Source organism: Panthera tigris, chromosome C1 (genome assembly GCF_018350195.1).
Source record: "Panthera tigris isolate Pti1 chromosome C1, P.tigris_Pti1_mat1.1, whole genome shotgun sequence".
In the NCBI taxonomy this organism is placed as follows: domain Eukaryota; kingdom Metazoa; phylum Chordata; class Mammalia; order Carnivora; family Felidae; genus Panthera; species Panthera tigris.
In genome coordinates, this window is record NC_056667.1 from 122,416,260 (window position 1) to 122,440,277 (window position 24,018).

The 24,018-nt window shown below is 40.1% G+C and overlaps 1 long non-coding RNA gene across 16 annotated transcripts in view; it reads right to left on the reverse strand.

The window, feature by feature from the left end:
- The window catches only part of LOC102965678, a 165,674-nt gene that overhangs the window by 115,639 nt on the left and 26,017 nt on the right, over positions 1-24,018 (reverse strand). For 7 of the 16 annotated variants that reach the window (XR_006220639.1, XR_006220638.1, XR_006220637.1 and 4 more), the window contains 4 exons: positions 13,385-13,543; positions 12,673-12,905; positions 7,994-8,129; positions 6,036-7,717 (listed from right to left, as the gene is read on the reverse strand). This is a non-coding gene — a long non-coding RNA (uncharacterized LOC102965678). The remainder of the gene's footprint in view (positions 1-6,035; positions 7,718-7,993; positions 8,130-12,672; positions 12,906-13,384; positions 13,544-24,018) is intronic. The other 9 variants (XR_006220646.1, XR_006220643.1, XR_006220635.1 and 6 more) reach the window with 9 other exon arrangements.

Below are 24,018 nucleotides of genomic sequence, written 5' to 3' on the forward strand. Positions count from 1 at the left end.
AACAAAAAATGGGAGAACAGATCAATGAAACTAAGAGTTGGTTTTTTGAAAAAATAAACAAAATTGATAAACCCCTTGCCAGACTTCTCAAAAAGAAAACAGAGAGGACCCAAATAGATAGAATCACGAATGAAAATGGATTTATCAGAACCAATCCCTCAGAAATACAAGCAATTATCAGAGAATACTATAAAAAATTATATGCCAACAAACTGGACAACCTGGAAGAGATGGGCAAATTCCTGGGCACCCACACACTACCAAAACTCAAACGGGAAGAAATAGAAAATTTGAACAGACCCATAACTAGTAAAGAAATTGAATTAGTTATCAAAAGTCTCCCAACAAATAAGAGTCCTGGAGCAAATGGCTTCCCTGGGGAATTCTACCAGACATTTAAAGCAGAGTTAATACCTATACTTCTCAAGATGTTCCAAAGAAATAGAAATGGAAGGAAAACTTCCAGACTCGTTCTATGAAGCCAGCATTACCTTGATTCACAAACCAGACAGAGACCCCACAAAAAAAGACAATTACAGGTCAATATCCTTGATGAACATTGATACAAAAATTCTCAACGAGATACTAGCAAATCATATTCAACAGCATACAAAAAAAATTATTCACCATGATCAAGTGGGATTCATTCGTGGACTGCAGGGCTGGTTCAGTATTCACAAATTAATCAATGTGATACATCACATTAATAAAAGAAAAGATAAGAACCATATCTTTTGATCCTGTCAGTAGATGCAGAAAAAGTATTTGACAAAATACAATATCCTTTCTTAATAAAAACCCTCAAGAAATTCAGGATAGAAGGAACATACTTAAACATCATAAAAGCCATATGTTAAAAGTCCACAGCTAATGTCATCCTCAATGGGGAAAAACTGAGAGTTTTCCCCCTAAAATCAGGAACACGGCAGGGATGTCCACTCTCACCACTGTTGTTTAACATAGTGTTGGAAGTCCTGGCATCAGCAGTCAGACAACAAAAAGAAATCAAAGGCATCAAAAATGGCAAAGAAGAAATCAAACTTTCACTTTTCACAGACTACATGATACTCTACATGGAAAACCTAAAAGACTCCACCAAAAGACTGCTAGAACTGATACATGAATTCAGCAAAGTCACAGGGTACAAAATCAATGTACAGAAATCAGTTGCATTTTTATACACCAATAATGAAGCAACAGAAAGAGAAATAAAGAAATGGATCCCATTCACAATTGCACCAAGAACCATAAAATACCTAGGAATAAACCTAACCAAAGATGTAAAAGATCTATATGCTGAAAACTATAGAAAGCTTATGAAATAAATTGAAGAAGATATAAAGAAATGGAAAAACATTCCATGCTCATGGATTGGAAGCACAAATAATGTTAAAATGTCAATACTACCCAAAGCAATCTACACATTCAATGCAACCCCAAACAAAATTGTACTGGCATTCTTCTCAAAGCTAGAACAAACAATCTTAAAATGTGTGTGGCACCACAAAAGTCCCCAAATAGCCAAAGTAATATTGAAGAAGAAAACCAAAGCGGGAGACATCACAATCCCAGACTTCAGCTTCTACTACAAAGCTGTAATCATCAAGACAGTATGGTACTGGCACAAGAACAGACACATAGAGCAATGGAATAGAACAGAGAACCCAGAATGAGTGAGTAAAGTAAGTCAGTCAGAGAAGGATAGGTATCTTCTGTTTTCACTCATATGTGGAGCTTGAGAAACTTAACAGAAGACCATGGGGGAAGGGAAGGGGAAAAACAATAGTTACAGATAGGGAGGGAGGCAAACCATAAGAGACTCTTAAATACAGAAAACAAACTAAGGTTGGATAGAGTGGTAGGGGAGAGGGAAAATGGGCATTGAGGAGGGCACTTTATGGGATGAGCACTGGGTGTTGTATATAAGCCAGTTTGATGATAAATTATATTTTAAAAATTAAAAAATTATGAAATAAAAATACATATCAAAAAGGACTAAAATGGAGTAAGGGCCATCTTAAGAGTTGGGTTAGGTCGGTAACATCAGGATGATATTATTGCACTAATGTCTAAACCTACTAAGATATAACTATAATGATTGTGTAATTAATTAATGAGAACTACTTGTCCCTCAAAAGGAAAAAAAAAAAACTGAGTCCCATCTTAAGATACTGGTTGAGCAAAATGAGAAAAAAAAATCAAAGATGTTAGAAGCGCAAAAAGACTACAGAAAAATTTGCCCCTTTCCCAAGAGTGATTATGAACTGGATTAAAATGCCCCAGCTCTGTCTCCCTTTGTTTCCAAAGTTTGAAGAGAGCTAACAAATATTTCCATAGCCGAATGTGTATGGCAGAATTTTTCTTTTCATTTTACGGCTTTTATTTTTAAGGCAAAATAATATACAGGTATTTTGTACAAAATGCAAATGATGTAGAAATGTTTGGAATATCTAAATGAAAACGTGGTTTTAGGGTCATATCCCCTGGGACTAGATTAGAGACTACCTTCCACTCACATCTTGTAAACTCAAATGCTTCAGAAAGGCACACAGCTTCTCGCTGCCCAGTGACATGCCAACTAGAGGGCGGGCACACACACACACACACACACACACACACAAACACACAAACACACAATATGGGATGATGGACTACGACTCCATAGTGGCAAATAAAACATCCATTTGGAAAAGGGTGACTCCAGCAACACGTGGCAGTCACTGGCTTATTATGATTTTGTTAAATCCCACAGGGCAAAGATTGCAAAGGTGCCTTCTCAGGCCTCAAAGTAAGTTGGCCATTGGCTCACGTGGTTCTCTGTGTGTATCCTTGGAGAACATGTAGGTTTTGGAGGGCGTGCTTTTCACTGTAGGCTGATAGCCCACTTCCTGCTGAGGCAGGTTTGAGATCAACAGCATTATTTCAGAGGTTGAACAATTACAGATTTTCATGGATAAAGATAAGAGTTACTTATAGCAACAAAATTCCTTCGAAAATTTGCTAAGCTTCTTGCCTATTTAATTTTCCTGCACTCACTCTGGGCACAAGATCTTATCTTGACCTCATCTCTAGGCCTAAGACTAGAATGTAAAGGTTGGCAAACTTTCCTGTAAAATGGCTAAATAGTAAATATTTTGGACTTAGTGGGCCCAAAGGCAAAATCAAGAGTGTTATATAGGGAGTTACGTAGTAAGAGAGCAAACAAATGTGCACATTTTTTCTCACCTGTTTTAAGGTTGGGCAGGGCCATATGAAAACAAGTGGCCTGTCAGATTCACCTGATGGACTGCAGTTTGCCAACCACTGCAGAGTCTGTTATTCTTGGCCTGTGCACTGCATACCCTCCCATTAATCTTCACAGTGGCCACCTTGAACCCATTGAGACAGTAGGCATTAGAGCAAAGACAACACCCTACCTGATCTTTGTCACTATTATTATTCTACTTTGCTTATGGTGATGCAGAGAACTCATAACAGAGGACACAAGAGATAGACCTACAGCCATAAGCTATATCCTGGTAAAGAGTCCCTATCAACCACTTCAGTTTGCAATACAAACGTCCTTGGTATTTTCAGCCCCGCCGGGTCCCCAGTATGACTGCACTGTCAGTTGCTTAGATTGCCGGACACAGGTAGAATCCTATTTTAGCAAAGCCATGCTCCCTTCCCCCAATGCCTACAAGCTGTTAACCCTGGCCAGAGCGCATCTCTTATATGACAAGAGTATCAACAGACACCACACTGTAAAAACTTCCCACCAGTTCCCTAATACTATGGACTCAGTCTGCCCCTGCTCTGCCTCCCTGTGAACTCAGAGAAGAGTTTTTACTCTTGTTTTGCCACCGCAGACCAAGGCTTGCCAGCTTGTTAGCCTGTGATCTGTGTCTTTTCACCCACTACCTGACCACTTCAACTAATCCTATGCCACATGCTTAGGGGCTATTACTTGCAGCCTCTCACTTCAGGAACCAAATTCCATCTTGCAGCTATTGTATTTTTGGCTTTGATCTTACAGTCTAGGATTATTGCATCAGCTCCCAGGGAGCAGGATGAGGGGAGAGATAAAATCAAAAGGGAAAAGGGGCAAGCCTTTAAAACGTGAAGCTAAATGCTGCTTGACAATAAGTGGTAAAAAACAAAATTCCAAACCAATTAGTCTGACTCAGGAGCCTCATATTCTTACCATAGGGTCACCCAGCTTCTATGTAGGTATACAGAGTGTGGGGGTGCCTGTCCAACATGCATACACATAGATTCTGGTGAAGAAAACAGCTATGGGCTTCTTCTCCAGTGGCTTTTGGATTCATAACATGTCTTAGCAAAATTATGAGACTAAGTTTGAAAAAATAAAGGGGAAAAAGGAAGTGATGGTCTATCAACAGTTGAATGGGGGGTGCCTGAATGACTCAGTTGGTTAAGCATCCAACTTCAGCTCAGGTCATGATCTCGAGGTTTTTGAGTTCCAGCTCCACGCCAGGCTCTGCGCTGACAGCTCGGAGCCAGGAGCCTGCTTCGGATTCTGTGTCTCCCTCTCTCTCTCTCTCTCTCTGCCCCTCCCCCACTCATGCTCTGTCTCTCTCTGTCTCTCAAAAATGAATAAATGTAATTTAAAAAAAAAAAAAAACAGTTGAATGGGTACCCAAAATGTGGTATATATCCATACAGTGAAATATCATTTGGTCATAAAAAGGATGAAGTACTGATACATGCTACAACATGGATGAACATTGAAAACATCAAGCCAAGTAAAAGAAGCCAGTTACAAAGGACCACATATTATATGACTCCATTCATGTGAAATGCCCAAAATAGGGAAATCCATAGAGACAATAAATTAGTGGTTGCCAGGGGCTAGGAAAGTGGGGGATGGGGAGTGATGGGTGTGGGTAGAGGGGTTCTCTTTGGGGTTCTAAAAATTGATTGTGGTGATGGTTGCCCAACTCTGAGAACATACTAAAAAACATTAAATTACATACTATAAATGGATGAATTGTGTAGTATGCAAATTATATCTCAATATAGGTGTTGCCAAATAAAAAGCCCAAGGTGATGCTACAAGAGGAAAGTTAACACCGGGCAGTAGCTTGATGACACATGAGCATTGCATGTGCTTGGAGAAATAGTTCATGCCATTAGTCACGCTAGTGAAAGAGTGCCACAGCAAAGCCACGCCCATGTTAGGAATCACAAATTGCAGTAACTGCCCTACAGATTAACAAAAGGAAAAGAAAATGAAGATTTTTTTTTAAGAACTATGACAATCAAGGAGTACAGGATGCATGAACTTTCCTTCTAAACCGTTAAAATATTTTAATCTTTGTTATAGACTAATTAACCATCCTTGACATGTTTCATGATTCAACATAGGGCCAAACATTCTGCACTTGCACTGAGAATCATATGAACAGGGAGAGCTTTCTCTAGCTGTGCTGTCTCTTTAGGACAATATAGATGGTGCCAGCACTCTCCTCCACTCAGTGCCTGCCTTCACCTAGGCAATTACTCAGGATTCTACTTATTGTAGCATCAGAGATCCAAATGATCCATCTCCTCTTAGTTTACAGTCAAGCAACCATATTACCCTGATGTTAAGTGACTTTTCCAAAGTGATGAATCCAGTGGGGGCAGAGTTCCTTACCTCCCAGACCAGGATGCTTTAACTTATACCATGTTCAATCCCAAAATAGCAATGAACAAATGTTATGAAAATTTTCAAAGGTTAAGAAACTCAATTTTTGTTTAATTTATTTATCCACTTTGAGAAAAAGAGAGAGAGAGCATAGGGAAGGGACAGAGAGAAAGGGAGAGAGAGAGAGAACCCCAAGCAGGCTCTGTGCTGTCAGTGCAGAGCCTAATGTGGGGCGCAAACTCACAACCTGAGCCAAAACCAAGAGTTGGACACAACTGACTGAGCCACCCAGGTGCCTCAGAACTCAATTTAATGCAAATATTCTCAATATTTAACAGAGACAAAAGTATTATTGTGGAATAAGAGGGACAAATAGAGGGACAAAATCGTATGTGTGCCTACTCACTCAGGCATCTAAGGAGGAAGAATTCTTGCAAGCCAGATCAGCCCCTGGGTTGTTCTGCAGTGTGGAGATTCTGGAAAGGGCAAAGGGAAAATGGAGAGAATAACTGTGTTTACAACCACCAGTTGATGGTTTTCAGGGACAGGGAAATGAGAGCAGAAGGGAAAGACTTTCAGAAGGCAAAGGATATTAAAAGGAGCAGCAATGGGAGAAAAACTATCTTAAAGAGGGTGGCCATGTATTAAGAACATACTAGCCTCTTTCTCATTTCAATAAAAAATTGAGTAAAGCACTGAAATATTTTGTATAATCTTTTGGCCACCATATTGCTCCTTTGAACATAACAAACCCGCCCAAACTGAGCCTTGAGGTATTCTATAATTTAGTCAAGTTAAATTGATAATCAAATTATTCTATCAAAGTCACCTAAATAGTAATCAGGAGAACAGGGCTCTCAGAACCTCTTTTAACATACCATTTTTTTACTCTTAATTATTGCAGTGTGTGAGCTACAACTAGTAGCGAATATTTAGAAAGCAGAGAAGTTCTTACTCATCTTTGTATCCCCAAAGTACCTAATACTGCTTTTACATAGGTGTGAGCATTGCCAATATTTATCAAGTTAGCAAACTATCTGGACTTTCTGATTATTCTCACATGTGAAAAAGACACAGGAGAGCAGTGCCTGGGGCTCTGTGGTAGAGCTGGTCATTATCCCCCAGGATCGTCTAGGATACCTTGGCTGGTGTTGAGAAGAACAATACAGGCTCAATTTCCATAAAGTGCAGTCCTAAATTTTAGATTCGGGGATTGATGTTTGGCTTGTAATAGATTCTCTTCTGGAAAAAGAAAAGAAAGACAGGGAGCAAAGGGTGAGCTCAGAAGACCATTCCAGGAAATAAATCTGAATCAGAAGCAGCAGGGAGAGTTTTTTTGAGAAGATGGTCAAAACACATCAGCCCAAAGATAACAAGAGTTCAAAAGATCCCAAGTTATTTAGTTGAAAGACAGTTCTAATGCTTTTCCTTGCATACAGCCTATCAGAGCTGAAACAAGTAAACTAGAAGACTTCAGACAATATCATTAAAGGTATTTCCTTAGAAACCCAAGCTTGGAAATCCAACCAGCTCTCAGTCGGCCAGCGGTTGGCAGTTCGATCTGTGAATCCAGACTAATTCTTCATCTCTTTGAGATCCCTGCTAACTGCTTTTTAACACTTCACCAACTCCCTCAAGCCTGGGAGGGAGCATAAAAAGAAAAATCAAAATGGTTCATCCAGGAAGCTGGATTATGAGGGCTTTTTTCTGTCCTCTGTCTGGAAAGTGATATTTATCTCTAAGCCACAATGTCTACCATTGACCAAATTTTAGGGCCTGTTTCTTTCTGTAGAAGTCAAGTTATGTTAGATTGCACTACAATAACAAACAACCCCCAAATCTTAAAAGCTTAAAAAACAATAGTTTACTTCTCAGTATATGCAAGTTCTGACACCTTCCAGGTAGCTGTCTTGGGTGTTATATCACCTACCATCCCAACTTGTATGGTCACTGTAGAAGAGGAAGAGAAAACATGGACAACCACACCAGTTGTTGTTGTTGTTGTTGTTGTTGTTGTTGTTTAATTTTCTGGTATTCTTAGTTTGCTTCTTTAGAGTACAAGGATTATTTTCCTCTTTTTCCTTTTGTCTAAATTGAGATTTAATTGACATTTAACTTTATATTAATTTTAGGGGTACAAGAGAATGACTTGATACTTGTATATCGGGATATGATCATCGCAGTAATTCTAGTTAACATCCATCACCATGTGTGGTTACACATTGTTTTTTCTTATGATGAGAACCTTTAAGGTTTACTTCCTTAGCAACTTGTAAATAAGCAATATGCAGCAACATTCGTTACGGTCACAAACCAGTTCTTAAACATTTCCCCCCAGAAGTGACCCATACCTCTCCCACTCACATTTCATTGACCAAAAAGATCACATGGAACATCCGTCTTCAGAGGCTGGGGAAGTAAAATCATACTGGTTGTCTAAAGGTAGGAAAGCAGGAAATATTGGTTGGCAGCAATAGTATCTTCCACACATGTTCTGCTCCTAAATATTAAGAAGACTTACTATTGTTTGCTTTTTACTTTGATTTCTGAAAGCCTCAAGCATGGCAGGGAGTTCTATCCAGATGCTTGGGAGTAAGAGAGCTCGAAAGAACTACCTTGTGAAACACTAGTCTGGCCACCCTCATCCTGACCATCCTCTGACATCAATTACTTTTTCAAAGCTACCCTTCAGATTCTATGGCGACCTGCAGGGCTGTGTTGGCAGGGCACATTCAATAGGGTTCCATTTTAATGAGCCATCCTCAGTTCTTTCATCACTCCTTATAAGGGATGCCAAGCATCTGTACAACTAGAGAACATTGTATGACTTTGGAACCAAGTTTCAGAAAGTCTAAACTAATAACACTGTTAAAAACACAACCATTTCACACGCAGCATGTTACAGACTGGAAGCTTGAGGCCCAGAAATGAAGTGACAAGTCGTAATTATGAAGCTAATACATAGCTGTTGTTTTAAGTTGTTAAATGTGTAGTAGTTTGTTACAACAAAATCAAAAACTAATACAAAGTGATAGTTTCCCAAGAGTATTTATATTTTAACTAGGCTCAAATTAAGACCTAATGTACTAAAAAAGCACTAGGCAATAAAAAGCTCTTGACATTATACAGTCACCCCCACAGGTCATTCAAAACAAAATTTAGTTTTTGAAATGTTTATATGTATGGTATAATTAAAGTAAATTTCTTACAGATTTTCTGATTTTGAGAATCTGGATCTTTCTACCAGCACAATATTTTTCTCCCTATTCTCTTTTTACTAGATAATGCACCATTGATTTTTAAAATAAGACAAGGAGCTTTAAAGTTAATGCCTAATTATGGAATTTCAGAACACAAGATAAGAATGGGGCAGGTGGGGGTGCCTGGGTTAAGCATACAATTCTTGGATTTGGCTCAGGTCATGATCTCACAGTTCCTGCGTTCAAGCCCCACATCAGGCTCTGTGCTGACAGTGAAGAGCCCGCTTGGGATATTCTCTCTCTCTCTCTCTCTCTCTCTCTCTCTCTCTCTCAAAATAAATAAATAAGATTAAAAATATTTTTAGAATAATAAACTTTAAAAAAAAGAATGGGGGCACATAAGGAATGCTTCCCTGGGGTCCAGAAACCATCTCAATCACACCTAGCCTTCCAGTCAGCAGGCCACCACCGGGGTAACCTGGTTTCATGGCAGCAGGCATCAGCAGGTGTTCCTTTATTCTCCCCATTGGGTTTTCTCATCCTTCCTGTATTATTTTTGACCTGGGCTTCTACTGCCATCCCCTCCAGCTACATCAGAAAACTAAACAATACACAGTGGAATTGTCATATGCCTTTCAAATTATATTCAGGTTGCTTCCGAGGTGGGAGAAACCAGTGAGGCCAACAGACAATGACAAGGCCTGCGACTGCCAGGCTCAGTTGCATGCAGCCAGCCAGCACCCCACTACAAATAGACCAGAGGCTACTGAGGCAACTGTCCCCTTCAGACCAACACTCTTAGCCATTGCTTGCAGAGGGCCCACTGGGAAAGAGGCAGGGAGGAGGGGGTGGGGAAAGAAATCGAGGGAGCAGGTGTGCACACATGGGTGAGAGAGCAGATGTCAGACCACCATGAAACAGAAACTCAATTCTACACACCTTAAGCTTCTGCAGAAGCCAATTGGGCCACCCTCAAAGCGGTGTGCAGAGGTAAAGAGCAATGGCCTTGACATTGTTTGCTACCCATGACCCTAGGCAAATTGCTTAACTTTAAGCACCTTTTACCTTGTCTGTAAAATGAAGAAGATAAAAGTAGCTTCCTCGATGGGTTGTTTTGAAGATTAAATTAGTTAAAACACAAAGTTCTTCATCCAGTATCTTACAGAAATTTCTCTTTTTAACGCACTCTCTTTCTAACCTCTGCTAAAGTTCCTTTCACCATGAAAGGAATGAACAACTGTTCATCACCTCCCTTCCCACCCCACCACTGTTCCCAAACACACTTGATTTGCTCACAGGACAAAGGTTGGTACCATTGTTCAAGTTCACTCTGTGCTTGGAAGAAGCAGCGTGTGATGTCACATCATCCTATCTTTGTTTCAACAACTCCCCTCAGCCCCTCCATGACCTTCCTCTATTGCAGCAGCTAATTGATAATGGGTAGCTGATTTTTTTTTTCTTAATTTGGGGCCAAAGGCAATGGCTTCTTTTAAGTAATGGAATCATAGCTATGATAGTTAGGAGGAGGTCTGGACTCTGAGAAGTTGTGTCTCTTTCCCATTCCAAATTTCCCCTGGAATGAATCTGCTTGGCCCAGCCTAGCATAAATGTGAAATCCCTGAGTGCCAACGCCCATCTCAAGAGAGGAAATCACAGATTCCGCCCTGCCCAAGGCAGTTAGCAAACCCCAGGCCAGTACCCTGAGCTGTGACAAAAAATAATGAGATAAGAAAGAAGAAACAGGCAAAAGGATTGTGGCTTTAAGCTACGTAGTCTTAATTTAAAGAGGTGTCCAGCAAGCTCTCTGAACCAATATAGAGAGTATAGGAGGGTTATGGAAACACAAACCCAAACAGTTTTTGAAGCCAACTGGCAGAGCTGCCTCATGCTGGAAAAAAATTACTCAGAAGGTCTTTCAATTTATAGTTCAAAAATTACATTCCCTTGGTCAACTTTCTAACTTACCCTTTGAAGGGACTTTCTCTTCTGAGCCCTGTGCTCAGGATAAGATGAAAATAGAAATTAGGGTTCTAGTGAGCTCTTTGAACCCCATAGGTCTTGTCCAAATAACCCAAATGAGCTCCCAAATCTCTGAGTAAAGTTGTCTGTCACTCAAAGTCACAGATGGAAAACTCTAATTCCAAAAACCCCCACGGATAAGACAAAACAGCATATATATTACCTGAGCAACATTAAATCAGGGAAATTTTTCCCTATTTACTTTTCAGTGTAGAATTATCACCTAATGTCTAAACCTCATGGTTAGAACTTGTAGAGTTCTTCATTCCAAAATTCACTGGTTCCATTTGTCCACAAAGTAGTAGTAATATGCTCTTTCCCAAAGGGAACAACAGCAAGAACAGAAATGTAATTTATTTTTTATTGCTGAGTTGGGCTTTTGCAAATGATTTTTGCAGACATATCTTTAATAGATTTTCAGGCATATTTTATTTGCTGAAAAATTTCCATGCCCCAGCATAATTTCAATTATTCAGTGGAAACCATAGTTTGGGGAATTGTTTCCAGCCACTCATTCAGCTCTTTGAATAAGCTATATATATAACTTCAATTGATTGCTTTTTCCATTTGGAAATTAGCTCAGATGAAGAGGGATTAGGAGAGAATGTGTTTCAAATTCTTTTTCCTCCTGCAATCACACAGGAATTCTTTGATTCCTTGGATAGCTTAGAGCCTGGCTTTTCAGGTCACTGGGGTCCTGACGAAGTACAGGAGACAGAGGGTGTCATTGAGGGCACTGTGTCCCTGAAGATGCATTCAGCTGCAAGTAACAGAGGTTTGTTTATTCACAAAACAAGAAATCTAGAGATGAGCAGTCATTAGTTTTGGTTAGGGAGACAATGCCCCTGGTCAACATCATGGGATGTTTTTTGACCAAAGATGGATGCTACAAGTCAGGTCATCAAATTCATAAAGAAGAGTAAAGAGGGAAGGATCACTTCAGCATGTTCTGTCCTATTAGGGAATCAAAACCTTTGTCAGAAGCCTCCAGCTGATGTCCACATACTTCCACTGCCACCCTTGGTCCGAACCACCCTCATATCACCTTATTGACTTCCAGTTTGTCACCACCTTCTTCCCCTTTACCTAATCTGGTCTTTCTCAATATAGTAAGCAGAGTGAGCACCTTCAAGTAGAAATCAAAAATAGCATCCCTCTGTTCCAAGCCCCAATAGATTCCCAGTACACTTGAGAGTCATATCCAAACTTCTCAGAGGGTCTTAGATGGCCCATGTGATCTGGCTATTCGTGTCCTCTCTGATCCCCTCACTGCCTGCACAATCCTTGCCCATTCCATGCCAGTCACACGGGCTCCTACTATATTTAGAAGGCCAGTGCTCCCCCCAATCAGGGCTTTGGCATCTACTGTTCCCTCTGTTTAGCATGCTTTCTTCCTCTATCACGATACGGCTGGCTCTCTCACCTCCTTCAGGCTTTGCACACATTTCAGCTTTGTGGTGAGACCTTCCTCGACCACCCTATTCATAATTTCAACTTCCCTTTCTCCATTCCTTTCTGGATTTTATTTTACTGTTTTTACAAAGCATTACCTAACATACACGCACATTTTATTCTGTCTCTGAAATAACTTTTGAGTGATCAGCAAATATTGTTTTCCATATAGATCTGCCCACACTTCTCCATTATGACAAATCCCTACCCTTCAACTACTTGTGAATGGTTGTAGCAAAACTGCTCAAATTAATTCTGGTTGTTTTTATTTAGTGAGCATCCTGAAGATTGGTTAGAGCATTAGGTATAGGAAAAAGGGAAATAAATTAAAACAGCCCCCAAATGTTCATAGACACTTTATGTGTTACTTACCTCTTTAAATCTGTAAGACATCCCTGGAGGAAAGCGAAGTTCAGAGACATGGAATAATGTAGCCACACACCTTCAGCTGGGATGTAAGTCTGGGTGCTTTAGTCTCCAGGTTCTTTGTTCTTCCCACTGTACCAGGTGTCTCCTGATGGACACATTGACACCCCAGGGTTTGCATCAGCAGCTGAGAACATGCCTTCCAGAAGCCTACGGACACCACCATCCTTTCTTGCCACCTGATGCAATTTTTTGAAAAGGGTAAGAAATAATACAAAAACTTTTTAATCTCAGACAAATTATCAGGGTAATTTCAGAAGTCTAGAAAGGCTACCCTGTCCCCAACCCAAAATGTGTCCCACCCACTTCCACGTTGCCACTCAATATTCCTTTAACCACAGTGAAAGTTTTCATGATTCTAAATCCTCACTGAACATGTTGAGCCTCACAAATTACTCCTGAAAATATTTTGATTTTTTTCCTATCTCACAGTTTGTTCACCTGTCACAGGCCTTTGTGTGTTGTTCTTCCTAGAGCATAAGCAAATAAGAAGGAAACCATGCCCTGCACACCTAACATAGCACTTTTACCCCATTAAATAAGTGTTTGCTGAGCAATTATAAAGTCGAAAATACAAATCTCCAGGGGACTGTATGTAATGGGATATCTGTGTTTGGAGCAGTGTGCTGGGGATAAAGTATGAGTGAGTCACACATACCTCAGTTTCCACCCTGGTTCTATCAGGAGCTGTTAGTGTCCACATTTGTAGGCCAGTGCCTGGTCTATCTTGTCCCTGAGTCAAAACCAGATTTAATGACCCTCGGTTATGGATGCTGTTCTAGTTGAGAGGGGGTGGTGGTGAGGAGGTTAATGGCACCTGTTGGAAAAAAACTAGCTGAGAGCAGCTCTTTTGTTTCATGAAGGGCCAGTGGTTCCACTGAGGCATCATCTGAAGAGAAGGGGTGGCCTGGAGTTCTGGAGAGCCAGAGAAAGGCAGACAGCAGGACACAGCCCCTCCAAACCTGCCCCTAAGGAGTGAGATCCCGCAGCATAGAAGATAGTGACTGTTCTGTGAAAAGATACCCTGAGGCTTAGATCCATGCTAGGCTCTGCACTCATTCAGAACAAGATCCACTCAGATAGCAGAGGAAACCAAAATCATCACACCCTCATTCATGCAACTGTCTGAGGATCCAACCAGTGGCCTAACAGAAGCTGAGCACTGCAGGCCCACAGAGTTACAGAGTTCCCTTTCTAAACACCATGCCTGCTCTCCCAACCATTTTCAGGGTGGCTGCTCGCTTGTCACACCTGTGTCTTGGGGCCAGGTGGCACAGCCAGCTTCCCACACCTCTCTGCCCTTCCAGACATTACTTGCCACCCTTAGCCTGCAGTGCAGTTGACTAGCCCCTTCCTTGACCCACCTCCCAGGTTCTACAGCAGAGAAGTTGCTAGCTTCCACATCTTTTTTTTTTTTTTTATGTTTATTTATTTTTGAGAGGGGGGGCAGGTGGAAGGGCAGAAAGAGAGGAGGAGAGAGGATCCGAAGCAGGCTCTGCACTGACAGCAGAGAGCTGAATGCAAGCCTCAAACTTGCGAACAGTGAGATCACGACCTGAACCAAGGTCAGACACTTAACCAGCTGAATGCTAGCCTCCACACTTTGTAGAGACCTACACTGTCAAGTATGGCTTGGAGGCCTTGAAGTATGTGGGTAGTCCAACTTGAGATGTGCTGTAAGGGCAAAATGCAGGCCAGCTTTTGATGAATTCATATGAAAAACAGTAAAATATCTAATATATCTTTATATGGATTACATATTGAAACAAGACTGTTTTGAATATATTGGGCTCAATAAAATATACTGTTAAAATTGATTACAACTGTTTGTACTTTTGTTAAGTGGCTACTAGAAAATTTTAAATTACTTTTGTGGCTCATGTTATATTTCTGTTGTCCAACACTGATGAGGACAATTCATCATATTATACTGTCATTATTTGTTTTCTTTCTGTCTCACCTACTAGACTAGGAGCCCAAGGAAGGGTGCCCTCTAGTTCCCAGAGAGAGGCTCTATCCATAATGAACATTCCACAAATGCTTGCTGAATAAATGAAATTATGACCAAACATACAAACAAAACCCTACAAATATTCAATGTTTCTGAAATAATTACAAAATCACTTGGAATTATATGCTATGTATTGCTGTTGAATGGCCACTGATCTCTTTGGTGTGGAGATGACTTTCAATACATATTGTTGGTATGTATGCCCAATTATGCCTACAGGTATAAATGAAATGAATATTCCAAAACTTCATTGAACCTTATGCACGTGAACTTGAGCTTGTACATTTATCTTGTAGGTGAGCTGGGCAGGCTACTAATTTATAAGGTCTTGTAAGTGATGATTGCCCTTTCCCAAAATTTGGCTTAAGTCAGCTGTTCTGTTTATCTCCTTGTGTGATCCAAGGACCAGCAGCACAAGCATCACCCAGGAGCTTGTTAGAAATGCAGAATATCCAGTTGCATCCCAAACTTATTGAATCAGAACAAGATCTCTCGTTAATTGTATGTGCTTAAAATTTGAGAAACCTGAGCTATGCATTTTTCTCAACTCTAAGGAAGAAGGCCACCTGGGAACTTGGCTATCATTGCCTTCTATTCTTCACACATTTGTACACTTAAAATGTGTTGAGCTTTCACTTTGTGTAAGATACCATCCTAAGCGCTGAGATACGAGGATGAGCCAGACGCATGACTCTGGGTTCTGTGACTCATGGCAGAGCCTCACTGCATGAGGGAGAGTTGGGCACACTGGGTACAAGAGTGCCTGAGAGGCTCTGCAAGAGGAGCAACCAGGAATGACGGGGTCAGAAATGGTGCAAAATGGCCCCCTGTCTGGACCGAATCTACAGACAGCTGCTTCATGAATCATGCATGCTGAGGGCATCCAAGAGTAAAGGAAGCAGGCAATACTGCCCTTCCCTTCAAGAAGAAAACTTTTCCAGAATCTCACGTTTCCATGGAGACCCAAGAATCTGCCAAGCCAGCAACAGATCTCTGGTCCCCAGGCTCAAGTTCAAGCAAGCTTAATTCCCCTTTGTCTAGGTCTCTGGGGTAGTGTGAGTTTTCTTCCTCTGGGGGGACATGGGTTTGTCAGTCTTGACTATGTGTTCCTGGCGAGCCAAATCAATTCAAACTCTAAGTTGGCAGCAGTCCCCAGACACTCTGTGGATGGTGAAGTGCAGTGAAGCCTCCATCCACTCTCACCCAAATAACCTGAAAATTCAACTACCAGGATTCTTTTCCTCTATTTTTACAAGTATAATCTCATTCCCTTCATTAGTCAAATTCCTTGAGCACCTATGGAGTTTACTATAAAGAATGCAGGGATGGCCCTTCCTAACAAGAGAAACTGATGTGAAAACAAGTTACAGCTTAAAACCTTCACATGGCTCCCATTACTTCATACATGGAAATTGTAAGAAGTGCACAAAAGCACAGCCTACAAGGCTCTGACCTGGATGGCCCTGGCTCTTCTCATCCTTCCTCACTGTTCTCTAAACTCCAGCCATACTGGCTGCTTCCCCCTCCTCCTCCTCCTCCTCCTCCTCCACCCCCTCCTCCTCTTCCTCCCTCTCTAGGGCCCTTATCTGGAATGGTCCTCCCTCCATTCTTCCTTTTGTGTAGTAAACTCCTATCCATCCTTCATATCTTACCTCAAGATCACCTCCTTAAGGAATATTCCAGATACTGAATGGCCTGCATGCCCTGGGTCCCTGTTCTGTGCTCTCAAGCTGTTCTTCCTTATACTTTCTTCACTCTCCCTTAGAGTATAACTCTTTCCTACTGGTACAAACTTTATTCCATAGGTTATGGGAATCTGAAAATTTTCAAGCCAGGGAGAGATAAGATTAAAGTTTTGTGAAGATGAATTCGGCGGCTGGGAGCAGAGTATATTAAACAAAGGGAGAAATTGCAGGCACAGGAAAGAGACTGGAATGATCGTCTTTAAGTTTGCCAGGCCTAGAGCTGTTTTTAAAATATTATCTTATTTGTTCCTTACCATAGATTTATGGGGAAGGCATTGATATCCCCATTGTTTAGTTGAAGAGACTGAGACCATGAAGGGTTTAGCAACTTGCTCCAGAGGCCACAGAGCTGGTGTGCCCAGGCCTGCCTAGTATCTACATGAGTCTGTCTCCCAGGGAGGCTATCATAAATGTTCCTTTATGAGAAGATATGGAAAAGAAAGAACGGACCCAGCAAAGGTTGCAGGGGAAATTCAGCAGAGTGTATTGATGATTGTACGTGGGGACACTGAGGGCAGGGAAAGAAACTCATCAAAGATGACTCAGGTTCTCACCTGGCCACTTCCCTCCTGAAGTGCTCCTGACATGTCTCCTGGGTGTTCCCTTAGTACCCTGTGAATCCCCCTCCGAGAGCACTCATCAGGGACTTTTACAATTCCAAGTCTTCTCCACCAGGCCTGTGGGCACCACTGCTGGACTGATCCCCCAGTGAGGCAGACAGCCTATCAGCACACAGCGATGTCTTACTACATGAATATGAGCTGATGAATAAAGGAAGAACCCTTCCTTTCCCTCACTGGAAAAGTGAGGATGCCAATGACAGATTTACAGACAGAAGCTCCTGGGGCAAAATGTCAAGCATCAGCCAGAGCAGGTGGGACAGTTCTCTGGGGTACACCCAGAGTGTTCGCCTATGAGGAACTTTGTGACTTAATCTCACTAAAGAATGGGACTCTTCCAGATGCCAGAGAGATGAATTGATGGGGCAGGGCTGCAGCCATAGAGGAGACTCGACTCGGTTTTATACCAAAGCTAGGTTCAAAATCAATAATGCCACATTTGACAATCTCAGAGAATCCTTAGTGATTTGCCAGTGGGAACATTTGGCACTTGAAAAACAATTTATGCCACAACTTGTAAAACTTTAACATGAAGAATTGGTTTCCCTTGAGAGTTTGCAAGAATGTTCTACAGAGAGAGAGAGAGAGAGAGAATCCATATGTTGTTTCCAAAAATGGCATCTACCTCAAACTTTCTCTGTCCCACACCTGGGAAAGGGTCAAAGAGACCTACAGACCTGTGATCACCACTTTGTTCCCTCTGGAAGTTGTCAAAACTCCTCTCCACACTCTAGAGGTGTCTTAATATCTCCCACACATCTCTCTGTGCTGGCTGTAGTCACCATCTCCCCTCTTAAAAACACCATGACAGTCACCTCCTTCTAATCTGCTCCAGTTCTTCTCCCCTCCTCATTCCTCCCTCCACAGTGTTAGTAGGTAAGTTTTTCTAAATACTGATCAGAAATCACAACTCCTGAAGCCGGCATTTATGATCCTTCATGCTGACTGTCACCTCCCTCCCTGGACTGACCTTCCACTGAAACTCCCTTCATGTTCAGAGGCCACAGTCAAGCTAATTTCTAGCTCTTCCTGTATCCTGTGCTCTGTTTTCCAGCCATATTGTCACTTTCAACCCACTATGCCTTCTTTCAAGGACTTTGTCCAAAAAATCCTGCCCTTCCAGAATTTTCTCAAATGCCATTTTCTCTCTGAAGCTGATCCCAATTCTCTCAATGAAAATTAACCCCTCCCTTTATATATGCCCATGGTACTTCCTTTTTATGGCTCTTAACATTTTTCAAAAGATTGACTCATATTGTAGTAGGTTCCATGACAGTTTGTGAAACAAACCCCACTGCATGATGGTCTCATTTTGCATGATATGGTTAAGGCACAGCACATCAGCACATCAGTGGGTGGTTCTGATATTCTTTGCAACCTAAGAATTTCTGTATTTAATGGCCCTAATTAAAACTCTCAGCATATCAAAGGAATTTTTTAGACAAACAACCATTAGCTTTGGAAATTTTCACAATTTGTTAACTTTGTCAAGCTCAATAAACACTGGTTTATTTGGGGTTTTTTTTTTTTTTTCTGTTTACGAGAGTTCCAGGGAAAGCTTTGAAATCCTGAAACTTCCCCTATTTTTACTGAAAATAGCATGGGCAATCATTTTTAAACATTTTTCTCTTTTCTTTCCTCTCCTCTCTCAAGTGAAAAAGAGATTCTATATAGTCTTTAAGGATAGCCAACTCAAGCATTCATTATCATTATTTCCTCTCTTTTGGATAATTCTTAGCTTACAATAATATGCTAGAATCTCCACATTTAATCACCTCTCTTAACCTAGTTCCCCACTCCAGAAATGACACAAGCAAAAATTATCAGAAAGAATTGTTAATATAGTCCCTGTCTCTAGTTTTTCTCTGTCTATTCTCTATTTTTAATTAAATTTATATTTACATTGCACTAAATATAAATTAGTTGTGGAAAATTAGAAAATACAGATAAACTATGAGAAAATTCAAAGTATTTATGTACGGAAACTGCTAAGCACAGGGTAAACTACATTTCCCAGCCTCCCTTGCAGTTCAGGTGAACACTTACATTCTCAGTGGTTCAGTGGTTCTCATGGTTCGTGAATTCAAATCCCACGTTGGGCTCTGGGCTGATGGTGCAGCACCTGCTTAGGATTCCCTCTCTCTCTCTCTCTCTCTCTCTCTCTCAAAATAAATGAACATTAAAAAAAATTTTAATGCTACTGACTTACTTCCTGGTGAAACTGGTGAAAATTATTTTTTGAGATAAAGAGAGATAGTGCGCACACATGCACAAGTGAGTGAGGGGCAGAGAAAGAGAGAGAATCCCAGAAGGGGCAGAGGGAGGGGTGGTATCAAGAGAAAAGCGGGGCTTACCTGAAGGGGGGCTTGTGTTTTTACCCAAAGAGGGGCTTATGTGGTGAAAATTATGTTTTAAAAAACAATTATTCAGAGCCTTTGGTAATGGTCCTAAAGATAGAAAGCAAATGAAAAAAGCATCTATTCAAGAAAATCTATGAAAATTCAGGAAGAAAAATGAGTCTGTGGTATCTGAGCCAACACTGCTCCTTTCTTCTCCTTTCCTCCAGCTCGGTAGTTGGAAACTCAAACCCAGACTACTACAGCTAAGAGCCCAAGGCTCCTACTTGGGAGCAGGACATCAGTGTTTCTTATTCAGTCCTCAGTGCCTTATTGCCAAAGCTAAGTTTTTGGGCAAGTATGATCAAGAAGGTAGAGATTCCCTTTTTCCACCCAATTCCCACTCATGGAATGGAGGCTCTACCATAGAGGTGGCACATTGAGAACTCTGGGGCCCTTATGATTCTTTCCTTGACTCATGAATCAGTGGTTCCCCACCAGGAGAAGCAAGCTGAGAGGAGCCCAGGCTGCTGCCTCCTAACAAGTGCTCAGCTCCTAGAGTGAGGGTATCCTTCAAAGAAGCTTGCCATTATCTCTACTCTCAGCCCCAGAGACCTGCCTCAGAGATTATTGCTTAGGGGAAGAAGCAGGTCATAAAACAGATAGCTCCTAATCTCTCTTCCCAAAATAACTGACTTCATTTGCAACAAAGCATATAGAAGTTCAAGTCTAAAAGTGCTCTCAAGAACAATGAGGACTGTAGTGAAAGACAATTGGAAGGAGATTCATGGATCAATGAAGATACACTCTAGACTGTAGGCTGGCTACTGAAGGAGAGAAATGAGAAATAACCCAGCTGGGACAAGCCTTCCAGGGATCAGGACAAATATCAGACACTAACCACCAAAACCATTCCTACAAGGAGCCACAATTTAATTGGATTAGTGTACAGAGGGATATATACTCCAAAGCATTGTTGAAACCCTAGAGCAATCAGCTGGCTATTAGTGGAGCTTAACAGCTTTGTGTGAAAAGAGTAGAAGAAAGCTTTATCAGTATCACTGCCATAAGGTGTCATCCTAGGATCTGGAGCAACTTCAGAGGATTAACATTGTGGAAAAAGTCAGGGAACAGATTTGGCTAAAACAACCCAGCCAGTCACCAAAAAAATAAGCAAATAAGCCTACCCAGTGTTGAGGGGAAGAAGACCAATACCCAGAGTTGCTGCAATATATTATCTAATATGTCAGTTTCCTATAAAAAAAAATGACAAGGAATGCAAAGAAATGGGAAAGTATGACCAATAACAGGCAATAGAAACTGCCTATCAGAGAGAATAGACAACAGATTTAACAGAAAAAAGGTTTCAAGGTAGCCATTTTAAGAAAGTTCACAGAACCATAGGAAAGCATGATTAAAGAGGTAAAAGAAGGTATAGTAACAATTTAGCATCAGATATATAATTTTAATAAAGAAATGGAAATTATCTGAAAGTGGAAATTCTGGAGCTGAAAAGTACAATAACTGAAAAAAGACAAGAATCAAATGACTAGAATCAGACATGGCACACAGAACATTATTACCAACCCTACAGAAATAAAAAGGATTAAAAGGGAACACTATGAGCAATGTATGCTAATAAATTAGATAATTTAGATGAAATGGACACATTCCTAGAAAGATACAACTACCTAAACTGACTTAAGAACAAATAGATAATCTAAATAGACCTAAAACAAGTGAAGAGATTAAATTAGTAATCAAAAAAACTACCCACAAAGAAAAACCCAGGCCTTGATGTCTTCATCACTGAACCCTACCAATAATTTAAATTAGAATTAAAATTAATTCTTCACAAACTCTTCAAAACAATAGAAGAGGAAAGAACAACTTGCAACTCATTTTATGAGGCCAGTATTATCTTGATACCAGAACCAGGCAGATACCACAAGAAAAGAAAACTACAGACCAATATTTCTTATGAATATGGATGTAAAAATCTTCAACAAAATCCTAGCAAACCATATCCAGCAACATATGAAGAAAGTTATACACTATGACCAAGTGGGATTTATCCAAGAGATTCAAGGTTGATTCAACACTGGAAACTCAATTAATGTAACACATTACATCAATAACACAAAACCAAAATTTACATGATCATCTCAATAAACACAACAAAAACATTTCACAAAATCCAACCTTCTTTCAGGATAAAAACCACTCAACAAACTAAGAATAGAAGAAATGTCCTCATCCTGATAAAAGCATCCATGAAAAGCCTAGAGTTAACATCCTACTTACTGGTGAAAAATTGAAGGCTTTTCCCCTAAGGTCAGGAACAAGACAAAGATGTCCATTCTTGCCACTTCCATTCACATCCCGGATGTTCTAGCGAGAGCAATTAGCCCATCTGGGTTGCCGTGGACTTAGTGGCTTAAACAACAAATATTTCTCACAGTTCTGGAAGCTGGAAAATAGAAGATTCTGTGTCTGGTGAGAACAAGCTTCTTGGTTGAATGACCAGTCTTCTCACTGTATCCTCATTTGGCAAAAAGAACAAGGGAGTTCTCTAGAGTGTCTTTCATGATTTGACCACCTAACCCAGACCCCACCTCCTAATACCATCACACTGGGGTTTAAAATGTAAACATATAAACTTGAGGGAGATACAAACAATAACAGCACTTAGTGAAGAAAAATAAATAAAAAGAAATCATATTGGAAAAGAAGTAAAACTATCTCTATTCACAGATGACACAATCTTGTACATAGAAAACCCTAATGAATCCAATAAGAAACTATTAGAAGTTAGACATGAATTTGGCAAAGTTGTAGGATACAAGATCAATACATAAAAGTCAATCAATATTATCAAGATGGAAATCATCCCATGTAACATTGTGTGCTGACTATACTTAAATAAAAAACAAAAAATTATTAAATTAAATTAAATTTTAAAAGATAGCAATCATCCCCAAACCAATCTACAGATTCAAGGCAGTATCTGTTGGAACCCCAGCTGAAATTATACAAATTGTAGAAATTGACAAGCCAATTCTAAATTCATATGGAATTGCAAGGAACCCAGAATAGCTAGTAAAATCCAGAAAAAGGAGAACAGGTAAGAGGCATTATACTTCCCAATTTTGAAACTGACCATAAAGCAATGGTAATCAAGACAGATTGGTACCAGCACAAGATTAGACATGTACATCAATGGAATAGAATTGAGAGTCCAGAAATAAACCCATACGTAAATGGCTATTTTCCACAAGAGTTCCAAGACCATTCAAAGGAAAAAGAATAGTCTTTTCAACAAATGGCACCAGGACAACTGGACAGCAACATGCAAAAGAATGGAACTGAACCTTTACCTCACACCATATACAAAAATAAATACAAAATGAATCAAAGACCTTAATGTAAGAGCTAAAACTATAAGACTCTCAGGAGAAAAGATAGAAGGAAATCTTCAAGACCTGGTAATTGGCAAAGTACTCTTACATGTGACAACAAACGCACAAGCAATAAGAGAAAAAATGAACAAATTGGTCAGGGTATGGAAAATAAAATGTTCATACACAGCTGGTGGGAATTCAAAATGATACATCCACTTTAGAAAACAATCTGGCAATTTCTCAAACAATCAGATATAGAGTGACCAATATGACCAACCAATTTCACTTCTAGATATATATCCAAGGTAAACTAAAATATATGTTCTCCCTGAGGCACCTGGATTGTTCAGTCAGTTAAGCATCCGGCTTCAGCTCAGGTCATGATCTTGCGCTTTGTGAGTTCAAGCCCCACATCAAGTTTTGTGCTGACTGCTCAGAGACTGGAGCCTGCTTCAGATTCTGTGTCTCCCTCTCTCTCTGTCCCTCCCCTGTTCGTGCTCTGTGTCTTGTGTTTTGTATGAATATAGTTTTAAAAACAAATATTCTTTAATATGAATTTTCCATTTAATTATAACTATTTATGTCAATAAATATGTCTCATTTTCATTTCATTTAATATCTAGCACTGAAAATTTTGTTTCATTACAGCTTAAAATCTTGGGTTTGTCAAACGGCTATTTTTTTTTTCAGTTTTGATTTTATCATAGTAGTATCGATTTTTTTTAGCTTTTTTCCCCATCTTTTTATTATGTTTTTTCTGAAAGATTTCCTTAAATTTATTACACCAATTCTTTTAGCATATTTTACATTTCCAAACTTCTACCTTTTCTTCTGAATATTCCTTTATTAGAGTACCCTATCATTTTTCATGAATGTAAAATCTCTTATGTCACTGAAAGCACTGATTACAGGTTTTGGAAGTTTTTGTCTGATCTCCTTATTGTCTGATTTCTGTATGTCCTTTTTTTATTTCCTGTTTCTTTGTTTTGTTCTGTGTTTCATCATAAAAGATTCTTCTAAATATATACTCTTTATTGACTTTCTGTTCATGTTTAAAAACAAGGCACTAAAACATGACTAGAAGCTAAGTGTGTCAGAGCACAGCGTGCTCATTGGTGAGCTCACTGAGCAGTGAGGGAGTGGGTATCTGACTCCTTTGCTGTGCTTCCTAGATGTCAG